Raw genomic sequence first — 18,154 nt, 5'->3', positions numbered from 1 at the left:
TGAGCTAACTATAACTAGCGCCCGCAATGCACTGCTGATGATGTCACATATTACATTTGTGATTATAATATGTGGTCGGTTTGATATCTATTTTTAGCAATCACTGTGTCATTTAAACTTATGTTTCTATGTATTTGTGTTTTAATAAAGGTTACTTTTTTTCAAATAAATAACTGAGGTCTTTTTCTGACAACACTTGTCTATTGTTTATTGTGAAAATCACCTCTTTATAGGAGATTTTAAGGGCAAACTTTTTTAATATTACAGTGCACCTACCAAACATAATCTAACTGACTATTAGACAAATGAAGCCTGGGTAATTCTACAACCGCAAGATTTGGAATCACCGTAAAACATGGAATAACACCATAAGTACTGCCCTTGTGATTATAGAACAAATAAGGCACTCCCTAGGATCACCGAGGCTTCTGGGACTGCCGAGGCCCACCCTGCATATTTAAATAAAGCCCCGGAGTGGGCGATCCCTGGACTTCAGTTGGCCTTGAACCACCGGAACAATTAATAATCAATACCCGGGGAGGTGGCTGTCCCCTAGGATGCAAAACTTCTGTGACTAAATTACATGTGACATTAAGATCCCCAGTCCTACAGAGACCCCACAATACAATAATTAGATTGGCCATGGAACATTACCCACCAGGGGCCTCATTTAAATGAACGGGTGAGACCCCGCTTTTTTTTTGTTTCCTTTTTTCTCTCCATTTTTACCATCCGCATCCCCTATATTAAAGCGATACGAGGTATTCCTTCTCTCGCTTCAAGTAGTCAAACAAGGATTTGCTACCACAGGGTGGAAGCCATGCACCAGCCCTCTAATAGCAAAAACAAATGTCCTGCGAATGTACACCCCGGGACATTGTATGAGCTGCGCCTGACATGTCGACCTCCCTAGGACCATGATGCATTTGTTAGTATAAATGCATACTAACACTACTTACACATGTATAGTACAGTGACCAGAATGTAGTGAAGAAGCAGAGGAAGCGCAAAATCTAAAAATATAAATCCTACTAGAAGTCGTGTGACATAGTTCAATGAGCCGGCGACCCTGGCATGAGTAGAAACAGCTACACGAAGAAAACAGGTCTCCAGCACAACGCAAGCAATTTTGAAATATTGGTGAGCGGTGCTTTCTTTTTACCATCTCCCGCTCGTCACCAAATTTATGTAGTGAAGAGGCAGACAGCAGTGGATCCAGTAAGTAGATTTATTACAGAAAAACAAGTCACCTGAAACAGCCACCAACAGGTGCAGACATCAAGGCAACCGTCTTCTCCAGCACTGTGTACAAACTCTGCAAGGTTCCCCTCATGACAGTCCTACATTCTAACATTACATACTTAGATTCTAGTAGAATTACATACTAACATTATACTATGACTTACATTGGAATACTACACAGAGCACATGACTTTAGAGCAATGAGCTCATGGCTTCATCCACAAGTCTTGAGACCGGTAGGGGTAAATATTTCGCTTCCCACTCCCTATATTGTATAAACGCAAACTAAAACTACTTCCACAGGTATGCTACAGCGCCCAGAGCACATCACTTTACAGCAATGAGCTCACAATTTAGGCTCACGGTTTAATCCCTGTGTCTTCACACCAGTGGGGGTGAGTATTTTGCTTCCCACTCCCTATATACTATAAACGCATATAAACACTACTTACACACTTATAATACAGTGGCTAGTATCCTACAGCACCCAGAGCCCACCACTTTACAGCAATCAGCTCAGTTTGATCCCCGAATCTCCTTTGCTTCCCACTTCCGGTATAGTATAAACGCACGGTACCGGTCAGTAGTTCGCTTCCCACTCCCTGTATTGTATAAACGCCTACTAACACTACTTGCACTAGTATGCTACAAACACCAGACCACACCACTTTACAGCAATAACCTCACAGTTTATAGTCTCTGTTTCATACCCGAGTGTAGCACCATATCATATCAGCACTATGTCACTCTGAGCAACACGCACTTTCAGACCGGTTACAGTGACTACTTCGCTTCACACTCCCCCACAAAGCTTACAGTGCCCCTACCCTCCTTTGCTACTTGTTTCACCCTTTTTTCTCCTTACTCGCTTCAACAGAATCACAAAATGGCAGCCAACACTTCCTAGTTGCAACACCATCACAGCCAATAAGCAGCAAGCTCCTGCTCGTAATGCCTCAGCCAATCAGATGGCAGAATTACCAAATATTGATATCTGTAAATTTCGATATTTCTCCAAAACTACTGAACAGATTTACACCAAATAAACAAAAGCATGCTTTCTACACCAAGACCCTTCTCCCTGCCAAATTTGGGGTAATTCCGTTCACCCGTTCCACCTGTAGCCTTGTCTAAACTTTCCAATGGAATTTAACATGGAAAAGACGTTTTAGGACCCCCCTCTGATCTCCGCCCCCCTTGACGAATCACCCCCAAACTTTCAAAATAGGAGCAGATATGAAGAAATAATTCGTTTTCAAAATTTCATGAAGATTCATCAAATGATGCTAAAGTTACAAGCAAAACAAAAAATGCTCTTCCTATGGAAACTCAGTCCTAACTCTATAACTACCTACTGGCAACCACCAGTAGGTAATAAAGCACAAATTATAATAGTTCCTTGATTCTTTTAGCTTTCGAAACTTCTCTCTATTACTGTCTTTCTAATTTTCCATATAAACAATTTTATTAATATTCAAGTACACATAGAAGTCAGAAATGCAACGTATTCTATCAATCCACTTTCTAGAAAATTCTACAACACGTGGAGGTTAAAGGTTCATCAATTTTTCTGAACCTAATGATATGTTTTTTGCAACATTTTCTCGAATATTTAACGTCACATGCAGGTTAAAAGTTCACGATTGGTTTACGTTCGAAACACTGCATTCCAAATGCAAGTAGCAGGTGTGGTTGAGTTGATCAAATTTTATCCTATAATATGTACTCCACGTTCAAACTGCTTTTTCTTAACCTATCACAAAGAGGCTTTTCCACAAAATGAATGTGTACCCTACTTTAAAAAAACAATGCTTTTCATCTCCCAATCAGGTACCATTTTGTATGTGAAAAGTAGTTAGTTCCTCATCTTTAAACATATCTCTTATTCTACGAAGGTGTTGAAGATTACAGGGATCTGTTAGCATGAGCTGAAAGCCATTTTGTACTTGGCAGCCATTTTAGTTAGCCATGTGCTGTTTCCCTCTTCCAGAGCCTTGCACATGCTCAGAGGTGCCTAGCTAGTAGAATGCACCTGCTCTTATGTTATAACTGTCAGGCTATTCTTGCCATGTAGGGAGAAATGACTCTCCTCCCACTTTGTCGAGCAAGCAAACCTTGTATACCCATATTAGTCATTTTGCATGCTGGTATGAGCCAGGACCTCCCCTTGGTTTTATGCTGACTAATGTAACCTAAGCATATATAAGGTCACTGTTTTCTGTATTTCTTAGAATGCCTCCTACAGTTCCTGAGGGTATTCTGTGACGTAGTCTCCCTCATCTGAGGTGAATAAAAGATGTATTTTATATTACAGCTTCTGTGCCAATCTCTTCTTTGTTGGTTTAAAGAACCGGGTGTATCAGTGAGACCCCTGAGAAGCTTTCTATTTTCTACAAATGGCGCTCAACGTGGGGCTCATCAGAAGCAGCTATCTAAGGGAGTGGTCTTGAAAGGAGACAGGAATCTACTGAGGAAGACTGGACAGGAATCTACTAAGGAGGTACAATGCACACTGAGATTATCTGCCTCTGCAGCTCAGTATATTTCTGTTCTTCCTAATTTTGATTCTCCAAATGTTTACCGCTCCTGACTGAGAACCTTTTGGCGTGAGTATTCTAAAAACGACTGTTAAGTCATTCAGAACAGTGAGAGAAGTGTGCTGGCTGTAAAGTGAGATTTAAAGTGATATAAAGTGACATAAGTGATATAAAGTGAGATATAAAAAGTGAGATAGAGCAATATAAAGTGATACAGTGATGCATAGTGATAAGGAAATGGAATTGGCCAAAATTATGGAATATGGAAATATATGAATTGCAATTTGTGTAGGCAGGTATTGAGGAGACTTTTCTCTACTTTTTATAATATTTGAACGGCATATTACTTGAGTGCTACTTTGCGTATAGTATTGTATATCTTGCAATATTTTTGGCATGCCTGTTTGAAGCACACATCAAAGAATGTGTTGCTCTTTGAAGGTACCATAATGTGATGTGAATAGAAGTAGCCGACTCCACTAGTGTGGATACCTAAATAGGTTTAGTTATAAAAAATGTATTTCTTCCTTGGTGATAAAGTACCCCATGGAATTAAAATATGTACAGGATCCTATTTTGCACACTTTTATTAATGGAGATATGCAGAGCGGTCTTTTTTTGGTGTTCTGCCAGCCAAAACTAATGAATTTGGTGTATTTTGGCTTCTTCAAAATGGAACAATCTTTGGCTGTTTTTTGTGCAGTCTTTTGGAATACTATTGAGAAGATCTTCTTGTAAATATGACTTACAACTAGTATTTACAAATGGTTTGGTTTAAGTACAGTCTGTGGGCTGTTCTTTGTTTCTGTCCTAAGTGTTGATCTGTGGGTTAAAATGTCTATGTGGTCTAATGTCTAATGTCAAAATGTGTGTGTTTAAATGTCTGTGTGGTTTGTGGTTTCACATTGGTGGTACTTGTGTGAGTAAATAGCGATTGCGCTTTTTGTGTGAGAATGGCTATGCTTAAGCACGCTGTATTGTGTGTTCTGAGTGTATGACCTCCTTCTGTAAATGTCTGGAATGAGCTCAATGTGTTTTTATTTTTTGCTGTCATCAGTCTGTTATGCAAATTATCATTTAATTGATATTAAATAAAAAATCCAGAAAAGAATTATATAACATATGCTACTAAGCTACATGTTACTATTAAATTGACAAAGTAAGAAACTATACATGTGCAACTTGCCACAATGCTAAAGATAAAATTAGAATTTACATTCAATAGGAATAAAATAGGCCTCAAAAAAGCGAAATTGTGTATTTTGTAATAATTATGATTAACATGCAAAATGTTACAGCATTTTCCTTAAGATACATTGTATTAGATTTTTAAAGGCATTCATATCATGTGAGTGAATCTGGTTGTTGCTGAACTAAACACACATTATAGAATGAGAGATTTGACTACATGGAAAAGTTTTAAATAGACTGTCATCGTGCTTACATTTCAGCACTAAAAAAGAAGCTTTCCAACAGCTGTGTTTAACTGTTTCACTGAAAAGCAGCTGTCTGACACAAACCAATGGAGATTACACTTTGTCAAGACATTAAAAATACAGCTGCATAAGTAGCATGTGGTTATTTTTGTTTGCATGGCCACAGAAAAAATGCTGAAGACAACTAAATCTTAAGTCAGTGCATACACGGTATAAAACCCTGCATTTCACATTGCTGTTTTAAAAGTTAGAAATACAGGTTCATTATTTTGGATAACAGGAAAACATTTAAAGTAAGGATTTCCTTTCCTAAAGCCTCTTTACATAAACACATCTGTGGTTCTGATGTTAAATAATGACTGTCCTTTAAAAAGTGGCTAATATTTTTCATGTTTTAAGTTAGGCTTCTGTGCTTGGGGTTATAAATGAATGCAAGGGATAAAGCTTCCTTTTCATATCTGGAATTATCAAATGATTTGTTTTATTGAAAAAAATGTTTTAATTATATGAAAAAAAATTATTGAAAATAAGTGCTTTTAAATTCGTTTTCAATCTTTATAAAAGCCTAATAATTATACTGTGAACTCCTAGCATTAAAATTGAATTTAAGCAGTGCTGTACCGCAATATGAGGAAACTTAAATGGGAAATGTCACTCTGTGCAGGCGTACAAAACTCATTTTTATAAGGGTATATATTATATATTTCTGATTCCCCATCTCTGGAATGTGTAGGGGACATTCTGGGAATTACTATTATGCAAAAACATTGTAGGAAATTCATTGTTAAGTGCCCCAAACATCAACATCGAAATTGGGTAAAGTTCACTGTTTAAAAGCAGTTCTGCCATTCAGAGCAGCTTTTAAACTGCTCTCAGGTTTTAGTAAATGCTTACATTTAGGTATAATACAAATAGCTGACCTCTATACTGCTAGAAAAGTATACCGCACACTGCTTACAATTGAAAATGTGTATAAAAACCAGCAGAAGTTATTAAGCTTACCTCTGAATTGCTGGCAGATAGGAATGGAGTGGGTCTGCTTCTTCAGCTATCAGTCTCAAGGATCACTTTGAATTGGGGTAAAGCAGCATGGAAAGCCTTGCACACAAAATAGGACAGCTGGTAAAGGGTTAAAGGTCGAGTTCTACATTTAGAAGCCTTGCAGGGCCCAGAGGAAGGTTTGCCTTTGACATTTTGATTTCTGAATTTTTTGAAAGACAAGATGGCAGCGCTGGGAAAGAAGAAGTTTTCTTACTTTTTTTGTTAGCAAAAGCAAGTTTTTATGCACTCATCTGAATAAACAGCAATATAATTGTATATATGAGCTTTGATTAACAGATAGCTTTGCAATATATACAGCACTAATGCTTTAGTTTGAAGATTACTGTACAAGGGCTGAGGCAATGGGATTTAGTTTGACTTCATGTGCCCTCATGTTATAACTAATATACTTACTAAAGGGATTGGTGGTTGGTTATTCATGTTCTTTAGCTCTCAATGCACTATTTACCTCCTCAAAGTTTGTTTACGCCCAGTTGCTACAGATAGGGGTTAATATTGTTGACAGAATGAAATCTGTTTCAGATTTCCTACTGTCAAAATGGGAGAAGGAGGCTAGCTCCTCTACAAATTAAGGGTCGGCAAATTTATGTTTTCTCTCTCTTTTTCTTAATTGTTTTTAGCCTGTCTAAGCTGTCTGTGAAACAGCACGAGACATTTAATTGGCTATTCAGTAATCTGTTTTAAACATTGTTAGCATTACTAAAATGAATATATAAATATGCTATGTTACTGCCCATCCTGTTTGATGAAATTATGAAAGGATGAGTAGTCTAGATTGCTGTTCCCTTATTTGATCCTTAAGGGGAACTAGATGTGGGTAGTTTTTCTTGTACAATTCTCAGGTGATAACAGCATTATTGTATGTTATTCTCATGCTACATAGTTTTGCAAGGGCATTGCTAGTTTTTTATTAGCTAGTCTGTGTAAATAAACTAAGCATGGGCGGAAAATCCGTTTCGCTCGCGGATTTTGCGGATTTTCGGTAAATCCGCAATCCGCGAGATTCGCGAATCTCCCGCAAAATCCGCAAATCCGCGAGCAGCGGATTTTGCTCGCACTGCTCGCACTGTTCGCGTGAGTTCGCGGCTTCCCAGTACAACTTCGCGCCCCGCGAATAAGTGCAAAATTGCAGAAATACGATCTTAGCAAAACTGAAACTACTTACCAGGTTCAAAAGTTCAGGCTCATCATTAGTAGCCATTTCCTGTAGTGCTTCCTGAGGGGCCCCTCCAGAGTTCAGTTGCCAGTTGCAACTATTATGTGACCCTGCTCTGAACTTCAGAATAGTTACACATATGCCACAAAGGTCCTGAATTACAGCTAAGGGAGACAAGCAGGAGCCAGGCTGGAGGTTCAAATCCATTAATCAGCCCCTAATTCATTATTGTCAGTTGGGGCAGGGCAGGTGTTGTAACTAATTTTGCAACAATGAAAGCACTTAGCAAGTGCAAAAGATCACTAATCAGGAAGCACTAAGGAAGCAGGTGCCAGCTAAAAAAATATTCTGTGACACATTAATCAGCCCCAAATTAATTCAGGTCACTTGAGGCAGGGAAGGTGTGCTTGCGTTGCCACAATAATGTACACTGACTGGACAACCAGAGGGTGCTGTGATGAAACAGAGGGTGGCATGGGTGGGCCAGAGGGTGGCATGAGTAGTCAGAGAGTGGCAGTGGTGACAGAGAGTGGCAGTGATGAAGAAGAGTGTCCCAAACAGGCTGGACACGTAGAAACAACAAGTTCGCGAAACTTGCGACCCAACAGGTAAGTTCGCAATTTGCGACATTGTACAAAACCCTCGCGAACTGGCAGAAACCCGCGCAAACACAAAAAAAATCCGCAAATTCGCGAGAATTCGCGGATTTTGCGGATTGCGAGTTCGCAAATCCGCAAAATTCGCGAACGCGAGATTCGCAAAATTCGCCCATGACAGTCCTTATTAGAGCTGATGTTGCATAGTTTGGATTGTGAAAAGTAGAACGCCAGGAATATGCCCATCTGATCCTTAGCAAAAAATGTTGAAGGAAATATTGTTTTATAGGAGTTTGTTTGTCACAACATGTTCTGCTGGAGAAAATGTAATCCCTGTTAAATTAGCACTTTTTATATTTTCCTGTTGCTCCTATAACATGAGAGCATGGTCCTACGCGTACAATGTAGGTGCTTTTATTAAGAGAAATCATTTTAGACGTACCTGCAGTCCTGTAAAAATAATGTAAAGTTTATGAGCAAAAGTGTAGAACATTTCTTTTTTTGTTGAGGGTCTTCAGATTAAGGAATACACAGATGTAAGGATTTAGGGTATGTCAGTGTTGTTTTTCTCTTTTCCTCAGAATTTAGTAAATGAACACAGACTTCCATGGCTGCTTGGGATTGGGTGACGTATTACTCTTGTCAGTTCACCAAAGAGTTCCTTTTATACTTGCCAATAGGTCTAGGCTGGTGTTTTGTTTACTCTCACATAGATAAATGAAGTGCTTCTTTCATGACTTGTTAATATATGGGACGCCCCAAGAATAGGAAGTTCTCTCTGTTGGTAGATTATTTCCGTGCCTTGTCTAAAGACCTTTTGTTCTGTCCATCGATAGATATTTGCTGCCTTACAACCATTGCCAGAGGGGCCCGGACATCAGATCTAGCCTGGGGAGTCAGCACCAGTCCAGCTTAAAGTCAAAGTGAAGGTAACCAGCACAGGCATTGCTGGCAACTAGGTCCTCAGTGAAGGTGGAAGTCCTGGAATACATTATGTACCTCTACCTCTGTCTTGGGCGAAAGACGGGGCCACAAATCTGAAAGGAGAAATCGTGGATCAAGTTTTTGATGCCCAGCTGAGAGAGTCACAGACCGACCAGAACGGCAAGGAGGCTTTACTTGAGGTGACCCCTTTTGAAACAAGGGTTGCTTCAGAGATCCTAGCATCAGGCATCTGAATCCTGGTCCCAAAGTGAATGCAAGTTTGCACCTTTGTTTGTTGGTCAAGAGAAACCTGGGCACACTAGATGCAATGTGTGGCCCCAACAAAGAGCAGTGTGCCAACAGAGTACTATAGGAGTTAGGGAAGGACTTGAGTTTAGGGTACAGGTGCTGTGTCTCTGGTGCCTGTTAGATTGAAGTGAAGAAAACTGGTGCACTGCCTGAGACACTTGACAGGATCGCTGAGAGCATTTGCCCTGCTTGGTGATTGCCCTGTCCTGAAAGAAGAAACCTTTACCTTGAAACTGGGCCGTGATTCTTGAGTTGCGAGTTGTGCTGCTCCACCGTGGAAACAACAAGAGCCTGCCTGTGAGGCTCAAATGGACACAGGGAGAAGACTCTCTTCTGGCTGGTTTTACAGAGGCTTCAATTTCCCAAGGACTTCTTCTTGTTAGCAATGTTACTTTGCTGTACGACTAAAAATATGATTAATATTCTAGCCATCATAAAGAAACGCTAGAAAAGTCTAATGAAAATGTTTTTATTAGATATGTGCTGTCGGCTATTGTGAAATCGAAATGGATGGTCACTGAAATGCATAGGAGCCCTGAAAATATTTTTACTAGATGGTTCTAGGATTTGCTTTTTGCTTAGGGTTGTGAAAAATGTTAAGTCTGCTTGTGATAATAGTCAGTACTCTCTCTTACTACTATCTCTATGTTAATTATGACCCAATGCATTGTTCCCTTTGTACTCCTGCTTATACCTTATATGTACCCACTTAATGAAATGTTTAGAATGGAAAAAAAACACCTAGCAATGAATTAGGATTGATAAATTTATAAAAATAAATGTGAAAATATTTTCTATGTTCCTACTGGATCATAGGAATGTCTTTAGCTCATGCTAAAAGGACCATCTGTTGAAGATTGCAGGGATCTGTTAGCGTGAGCTGAAATAGTTAGCCATGTGCCCGCCATGTGTTGTTTCACTCTTCCAGAGCCTTGCTCATGCTCAGAGGGGCCTAGCCAGTAGAATGCACCTGCTCTTATGATATACTCTGTCAGCCTATTCTTGCTGATGTAGGGAGAATTTACTCTCATTTCACTTTGTTGAGCAAGCAAATCTTGTATACCCTTATTAGTCATTTTGCAACGAATTAAGATTGATAAATTTATAAAAATAAATGTGCAAATATTTCTATGTTCCTAATGGAACATAGGAATTTCATTAGCTCATGCTAAAAGAACTATATGTTGAAGATTGCAGGGATCTGTTAGCATGAGCTGAAAGCCATTTAGTACTTGGCAGTCATTTTAGTTAGCCATGTGCTCGCCATGTGCTGTTTCCCTCTTCCAGAGCCTTGGTCATGCTCAGAGGGGCCTAGCTAGTAGAATGCACCTGCTCTTATGTTATACTCTGTCAGGCTATTCTTGCTGATGTAGGGAGAAATTACCCTCCTCCCACTTTGTTGAGCAAGCAAATCTTGTATACCCATATAAGTCATTTTGCATGCTGGTATGAGCCAGGACCTCCCCTTGGTTTTATGCTGACTAATGTAACCTAAGCATATATAAGGTCCCTGTATTCTGTACTCCTTAGAATGCCTCCTTCAGTTCCTGAGGGTACTTTGTGATGCAGTCTCCCTCATCTGAGCTGAATAAAAGATGTCTTTTATATTACAGCTTCTGTGCCAATCTCTTCTTTGTTGGTTTAAAGAACCGGGTGTCTCAGTGAGACCCCTGAGAAGGTTTCTATTTTCTACAAAGGTACTGCATGAGCTACAGACATCTTTCCATACCTTCTAGCCATACCTTCAAAATGCTAGTGTGGATCGTAGGACATTGCTATGTTTTCTGGTGCAAGAGGTATGCAGAACAGAGACGTATTGACTTAGAACTAGGTTTACAAAATATGGACATTAAATGGTTTGGACAGAGAGGATTGAAGTGGCACCAATTGTTGCCTTTGATTAAAACCTGTTTGCATCTCCAACACCCTGAACTCATAATTGTGCACTGTGGTTGAAACGATCTAGGCACATTGACTGGGGTAGGTTTGGAAATGCTTATGAAGGACACCTTTGGACAATTGATGTTACTTTTGCCTCAAACTGTTTTTGTATATTCCAATATATGCCAAAGACAGAAGTGGAAATTGTCCAAACAATGTTGTCCTCAGATTGAAAAATATCGAAAGAAAGTGAACAAAGCTGTGTATGCAAACCTCAGAGACCACAAAATGGGCTCCATCTACAACAACAACAACATAAGTTTTGATATGGCAGATATATACAGAAGTGATGGAGTACACTTAACAAATCAGGGAAACCGAGTTTTCCTGAAGCTGTGCATCCGCACTTATATGTAGCTCCAACTAATAAACGCAAGGGCTCTTTTTAGAGCCACCCTCTAACTTACAACTTAGGCCCACTATTTTAGGGCAAGATAACGGCAACTCCCGGACCATCGCCAAAATGTATTCTCCACACAGCTGTGGTGCAGCGGCCAGACCATCTCACTTTGCAGCACAGACCTCTACTCTCTACGGCTCAACTCATCCATAAGGGTGAGTAGTTTGCACTTTACAAATAATGTATTGATTTACCTTCGCACTCCCTATACAACATCACCTAAGCACCATATACAAGTTAAACACGTGTGGCACGTATGTCACAGCGCCCAGATCACATGACTTCACAGCATAGCACACACAGTTTAAGCTCACAGTTTCATCCACGAATCCAGCAGCAGCTCAATGTAACAGCATGACACTCTTCGCAATATCTCACTTAATTTCCGTACCCCGCATGTTCAGACCGGTAGGGGTCAGTAGTTCAACGGCTTTACCCCGAGTCCGTCAGCAGCTAAGCTTAAACACCAGCGCCATCAGACCAGTGAGTAGTTAGCACTTCACAAATACCGAATTGATTTGATACACGCGAATTTACCTTCGCACTCCCTCTATAACACCCCCTAAGCACCATACACAAGCTACAATGTTCGAAACAAAAGTTCATCCAAGTAGCTATAACTAAATGCTCACACTACTTGGACAGGTATGGCACAGCACCTTAAGCACATGACTTCTCAGTATAGCACACACAGTTTGGGCTCATGCTTTCATCCCGAGTCCGACAGCAGCTCAGCTCAGCACCATGAGACTCTAGACAATGCCTCACAAATTTTCCGTACTCCAGGACTTTCAGACCAGAAAGGGTTAGTAGTTTGTCCTAGTAGGTATAAATACATGCTGACACTACTTCCACAGGTGTAGTGCAGCGGCCACGGCACATGACTTCACAGCATAAGACACACAATTTGAGCTCACGCTTTAATCCCCGAGTCCTGCACCAGCTCACCTTAGCAGCAACAGAGTCTAGGCAATACCTCACTTAATTTCCGTAACCCACCACTTTCACACCGGTAGGGGTGAATACTTCGCTTTGCACCCCCTCTATAGCACACCCTAAACAACCCACAGAGGTTACAGTGCTCTTACCCTCCTATTTCCCACTTTTTTCCCCTTACTCGCTTCAACGGAATAACAAAATGGCGGCCAACACTTCCTAGTTGCAACCGTGAGCACCCGCTCGCAGCCAATAAGCATCAAGCTCGTGCTCGTAACGCCTCAGCCACTCAGATGGCAGAATTCCCAAATATCGATATCTGTAAATTTTGATATTTCTCAAAAACTACTGAAAAGGTTTTACACCAAATAAACAAAAGCTTGCTTTCTAGACCAAGACCCTTCTCCCTGCCAAATTTGGGGTAATTCCGTTCACTCGTTCGACCTGTAGCCTTGTCTAAAGTTTCCTATGGAAATTAACATGGAGAAAAAAAGCTTTGGGACCCCCTTTTTTCTCGCCCCCCCTGATTAATCATCCCCAAACTTTCAACATAGGAGCTGATATTAACAAAGAATTTGTTTTGAAAAATTTGCGAAGATTCGTCAATTGGCGCCAAAGTTATTGGGAATAGAATGTTGCCATTTTCCTATGGTAACTAGGTCCTAACTATACCTACCTACTGGCGACTGCCAGTAGGTAGTATATATATATATATATATATATATATATATATATATATATATATATATATATATATATATATATATATATATATATATATATATATATATATATCCATCCAAACCCACGCGCAGACCTCAGCAGCGTGAAACCGACCACACCAGCGTACTTGAAATACATTTATTTCGGCAGAAATGCATTACGCGTTTCGAGGTAACACACCTCTTAATCATATGCACAGCATTGTGAATGGGTTCGTTAGTTCTTTAAAACGTAGCTTAAACATTGAAGTAGGACCAATGTCAATTTGCTTAAAGAGGCAGTCTGTTTTAAACATTTTTAAATACAGTGTAGGGTTAAGTTTGATAGTACTTGTATTATTCTTTTAGCTGTATAATACTCGAGTCTCACTGTGGTTGTATCCAGGTTCATCTTAACTCGCTGTACGCCTTCATTATTAGGTATTTGGACTTCATGTCCCACAATGCCTCTTGTCGGTACTCCGATTTTACAGCTTACTTCAATGTGGATTTTGGCAGACTTTCACAGCATTTCTCCAACACCTTCACAGGCCTTTCTCAGGTACAGTACCATTTTGCAGCTATATGTGATGGTCAGAGATACTGTGGAAAAGATTGCAACCATCCCGTTTTCTGCTGGTTCTTATTTGCCTTAGTAAAGTTCATCTGTGCGCTGTGCTTCAGGAAAAATCCTTTGCAAACTCTGGCAAATTCAAAATTCAATTCCAGGGTGAAGCGGGCTTCATAACAAAGCCTCATCCATTCAAACCTTTCGGTGATAATTGTTTTAGCCGGCGGGCGCTCCAGTTTGTTTCTCACAAAGTTCCAAAAGTCTTTGACAATTAAGGCGCCCTTCCATGCGAGTTGGGGTCGGTACCAGGTGTGTCAAAGCACCTCATAAATCCATCCAAACCCACGCGCAGACCTCAGCAGCGTGAAACCGACCACACCAGCGTACTTGAAATACATTTATTTCGGCAGAAATGCATTACGCGTTTCGAGGTAACACACCTCTTAATCATATGCACAGCATTGTGAATGGGTTCGTTAGTTCTTTAAAACGTAGCTTAAACATTGAAGTAGGACCAATGTCAATTTGCTTAAAGAGGCAGTCTGTTTTAAACATTTTTAAATACAGTGTAGGGTTAAGTTTGATAGTACTTGTATTATTCTTTTAGCTGTATAATACTCGAGTCTCACTGTGGTTGTATCCAGGTTCATCTTAACTCGCTGTACGCCTTCATTATTAGGTATTTGGACTTCATGTCCCACAATGCCTCTTGTCGGTACTCCGATTTTACAGCTTACTTCAATGTGGATTTTGGCAGACTTTCACAGCATTTCTCCAACACCTTCACAGGCCTTTCTCAGGTACAGTACCATTTTGCAGCTATATGTGATGGTCAGAGATACTGTGGAAAAGATTGCAACCATCCCGTTTTCTGCTGGTTCTTATTTGCCTTAGTAAAGTTCATCTGTGCGCTGTGCTTCAGGAAAAATCCTTTGCAAACTCTGGCAAATTCAAAATTCAATTCCAGGGTGAAGCGGGCTTCATAACAAAGCCTCATCCATTCAAACCTTTCGGTGATAATTGTTTTAGCCGGCGGGCGCTCCAGTTTGTTTCTCACAAAGTTCCAAAAGTCTTTGACAGTTAAGGCGCCCTTCCATGCGAGTTGGGGTCGGTACCAGGTGTGTCAAAGCACCTCATAAATCCATCCAAACCCACGCGCAGACCTCAGCAGCGTGAAACCGACCACACCAGCGTACTTGAAATACATTTATTTCGGCAGAAATGCATTACGCGTTTCGAGGTAACACACCTCTTAATCATATGCACAGCATTGTGAATGGGTTCGTTAGTTCTTTAAAACGTAGCTTAAACATTGAAGTAGGACCAATGTCAATTTGCTTAAAGAGGCAGTCTGTTTTAAACATTTTTAAATACAGTGTAGGGTTAAGTTTGATAGTACTTGTATTATTCTTTTAGCTGTATAATACTCGAGTCTCACTGTGGTTGTATCCAGGTTCATCTTAACTCGCTGTACGCCTTCATTATTAGGTATTTGGACTTCATGTCCCACAATGCCTCTTGTCGGTACTCCGATTTTACAGCTTACTTCAATGTGGATTTTGGCAGACTTTCACAGCATTTCTCCAACACCTTCACAGGCCTTTCTCAGGTACAGTACCATTTTGCAGCTATATGTGATGGTCAGAGATACTGTGGAAAAGATTGCAACCATCCCGTTTTCTGCTGGTTCTTATTTGCCTTAGTAAAGTTCATCTGTGCGCTGTGCTTCAGGAAAAATCCTTTGCAAACTCTGGCAAATTCAAAATTCAATTCCAGGGTGAAGCGGGCTTCATAACAAAGCCTCATCCATTCAAACCTTTCGGTGATAATTGTTTTAGCCGGCGGGCGCTCCAGTTTGTTTCTCACAAAGTTCCAAAAGTCTTTGACAATTAAGGCGCCCTTCCATGCGAGTTGGGGTCGGTACCAGGTGTGTCAAAGCACCTCATAAATCCATCCAAACCCACGCGCAGACCTCAGCAGCGTGAAACCGACCACACCAGCGTACTTGAAATACATTTATTTCGGCAGAAATGCATTACGCGTTTCGAGGTAACACACCTCTTAATCATATGCACAGCATTGTGAATGGGTTCGTTAGTTCTTTAAAACGTAGCTTAAACATTGAAGTAGGACCAATGTCAATTTGCTTAAAGAGGCAGTCTGTTTTAAACATTTTTAAATACAGTGTAGGGTTAAGTTTGATAGTACTTGTATTATTCTTTTAGCTGTATAATACTCGAGTCTCACTGTGGTTGTATCCAGGTTCATCTTAACTCGCTGTACGCCTTCATTATTAGGTATTTGGACTTCATGTCCCACAATGCCTCTTGTCGGTACTCCGATTTTACAGCTTACTTCAATGTGGATTTTGGCAGACTTTCACAGCATTTCTCCAACACCTTCACAGGCCTTTCTCAGGTACAGTACCATTTTGCAGCTATATGTGATGGTCAGAGATACTGTGGAAAAGATTGCAACCATCCCGTTTTCTGCTGGTTCTTATTTGCCTTAGTAAAGTTCATCTGTGCGCTGTGCTTCAGGAAAAATCCTTTGCAAACTCTGGCAAATTCAAAATTCAATTCCAGGGTGAAGCGGGCTTCATAACAAAGCCTCATCCATTCAAACCTTTCGGTGATAATTGTTTTAGCCGGCGGGCGCTCCAGTTTGTTTCTCACAAAGTTCCAAAAGTCTTTGACAATTAAGGCGCCCTTCCATGCGAGTTGGGGTCGGTACCAGGTGTGTCAAAGCACCTCATAAATCCATCCAAACCCACGCGCAGACCTCAGCAGCGTGAAACCGACCACACCAGCGTACTTGAAATACATTTATTTCGGCAGAAATGCATTACGCGTTTCGAGGTAACACACCTCTTAATCATATGCACAGCATTGTGAATGGGTTCGTTAGTTCTTTAAAACGTAGCTTAAACATTGAAGTAGGACCAATGTCAATTTGCTTAAAGAGGCAGTCTGTTTTAAACATTTTTAAATACAGTGTAGGGTTAAGTTTGATAGTACTTGTATTATTCTTTTAGCTGTATAATACTCGAGTCTCACTGTGGTTGTATCCAGGTTCATCTTAACTCGCTGTACGCCTTCATTATTAGGTATTTGGACTTCATGTCCCACAATGCCTCTTGTCGGTACTCCGATTTTACAGCTTACTTCAATGTGGATTTTGGCAGACTTTCACAGCATTTCTCCAACACCTTCACAGGCCTTTCTCAGGTACAGTACCATTTTGCAGCTATATGTGATGGTCAGAGATACTGTGGAAAAGATTGCAACCATCCCGTTTTCTGCTGGTTCTTATTTGCCTTAGTAAAGTTCATCTGTGCGCTGTGCTTCAGGAAAAATCCTTTGCAAACTCTGGCAAATTCAAAATTCAATTCCAGGGTGAAGCGGGCTTCATAACAAAGCCTCATCCATTCAAACCTTTCGGTGATAATTGTTTTAGCCGGCGGGCGCTCCAGTTTGTTTCTCACAAAGTTCCAAAAGTCTTTGACAGTTAAGGCGCCCTTCCATGCGAGTTGGGGTCGGTACCAGGTGTGTCAAAGCACCTCATAAATCCATCCAAACCCACGCGCAGACCTCAGCAGCGTGAAACCGACCACACCAGCGTACTTGAAATACATTTATTTCGGCAGAAATGCATTACGCGTTTCGAGGTAACACACCTCTTAATCATATGCACAGCATTGTGAATGGGTTCGTTAGTTCTTTAAAACGTAGCTTAAACATTGAAGTAGGACCAATGTCAATTTGCTTAAAGAGGCAGTCTGTTTTAAACATTTTTAAATACAGTGTAGGGTTAAGTTTGATAGTACTTGTATTATTCTTTTAGCTGTATAATACTCGAGTCTCACTGTGGTTGTATCCAGGTTCATCTTAACTCGCTGTACGCCTTCATTATTAGGTATTTGGACTTCATGTCCCACAATGCCTCTTGTCGGTACTCCGATTTTACAGCTTACTTCAATGTGGATTTTGGCAGACTTTCACAGCATTTCTCCAACACCTTCACAGGCCTTTCTCAGGTACAGTACCATTTTGCAGCTATATGTGATGGTCAGAGATACTGTGGAAAAGATTGCAACCATCCCGTTTTCTGCTGGTTCTTATTTGCCTTAGTAAAGTTCATCTGTGTGCTGTGCTTCAGGAAAAATCCTTTGCAAACTCTGGCAAATTCAAAATTCAATTCCAGGGTGAAGCGGGCTTCATAACAAAGCCTCATCCATTCAAACCTTTCGGTGATAATATATATGTATATATATGTATGTATATGTTCCAACACACCACTTCACCAGGCGGCCGAACACTGCAGCGGGTGCATCCATAAAGGTA

This window comes from Lissotriton vulgaris, chromosome 12, assembly GCF_964263255.1.
Source record: "Lissotriton vulgaris chromosome 12, aLisVul1.2, whole genome shotgun sequence".
Classification (NCBI taxonomy): Eukaryota; Metazoa; Chordata; class Amphibia; order Caudata; family Salamandridae; genus Lissotriton; species Lissotriton vulgaris.
Note: the sequence above shows the minus strand (reverse complement) of the source record.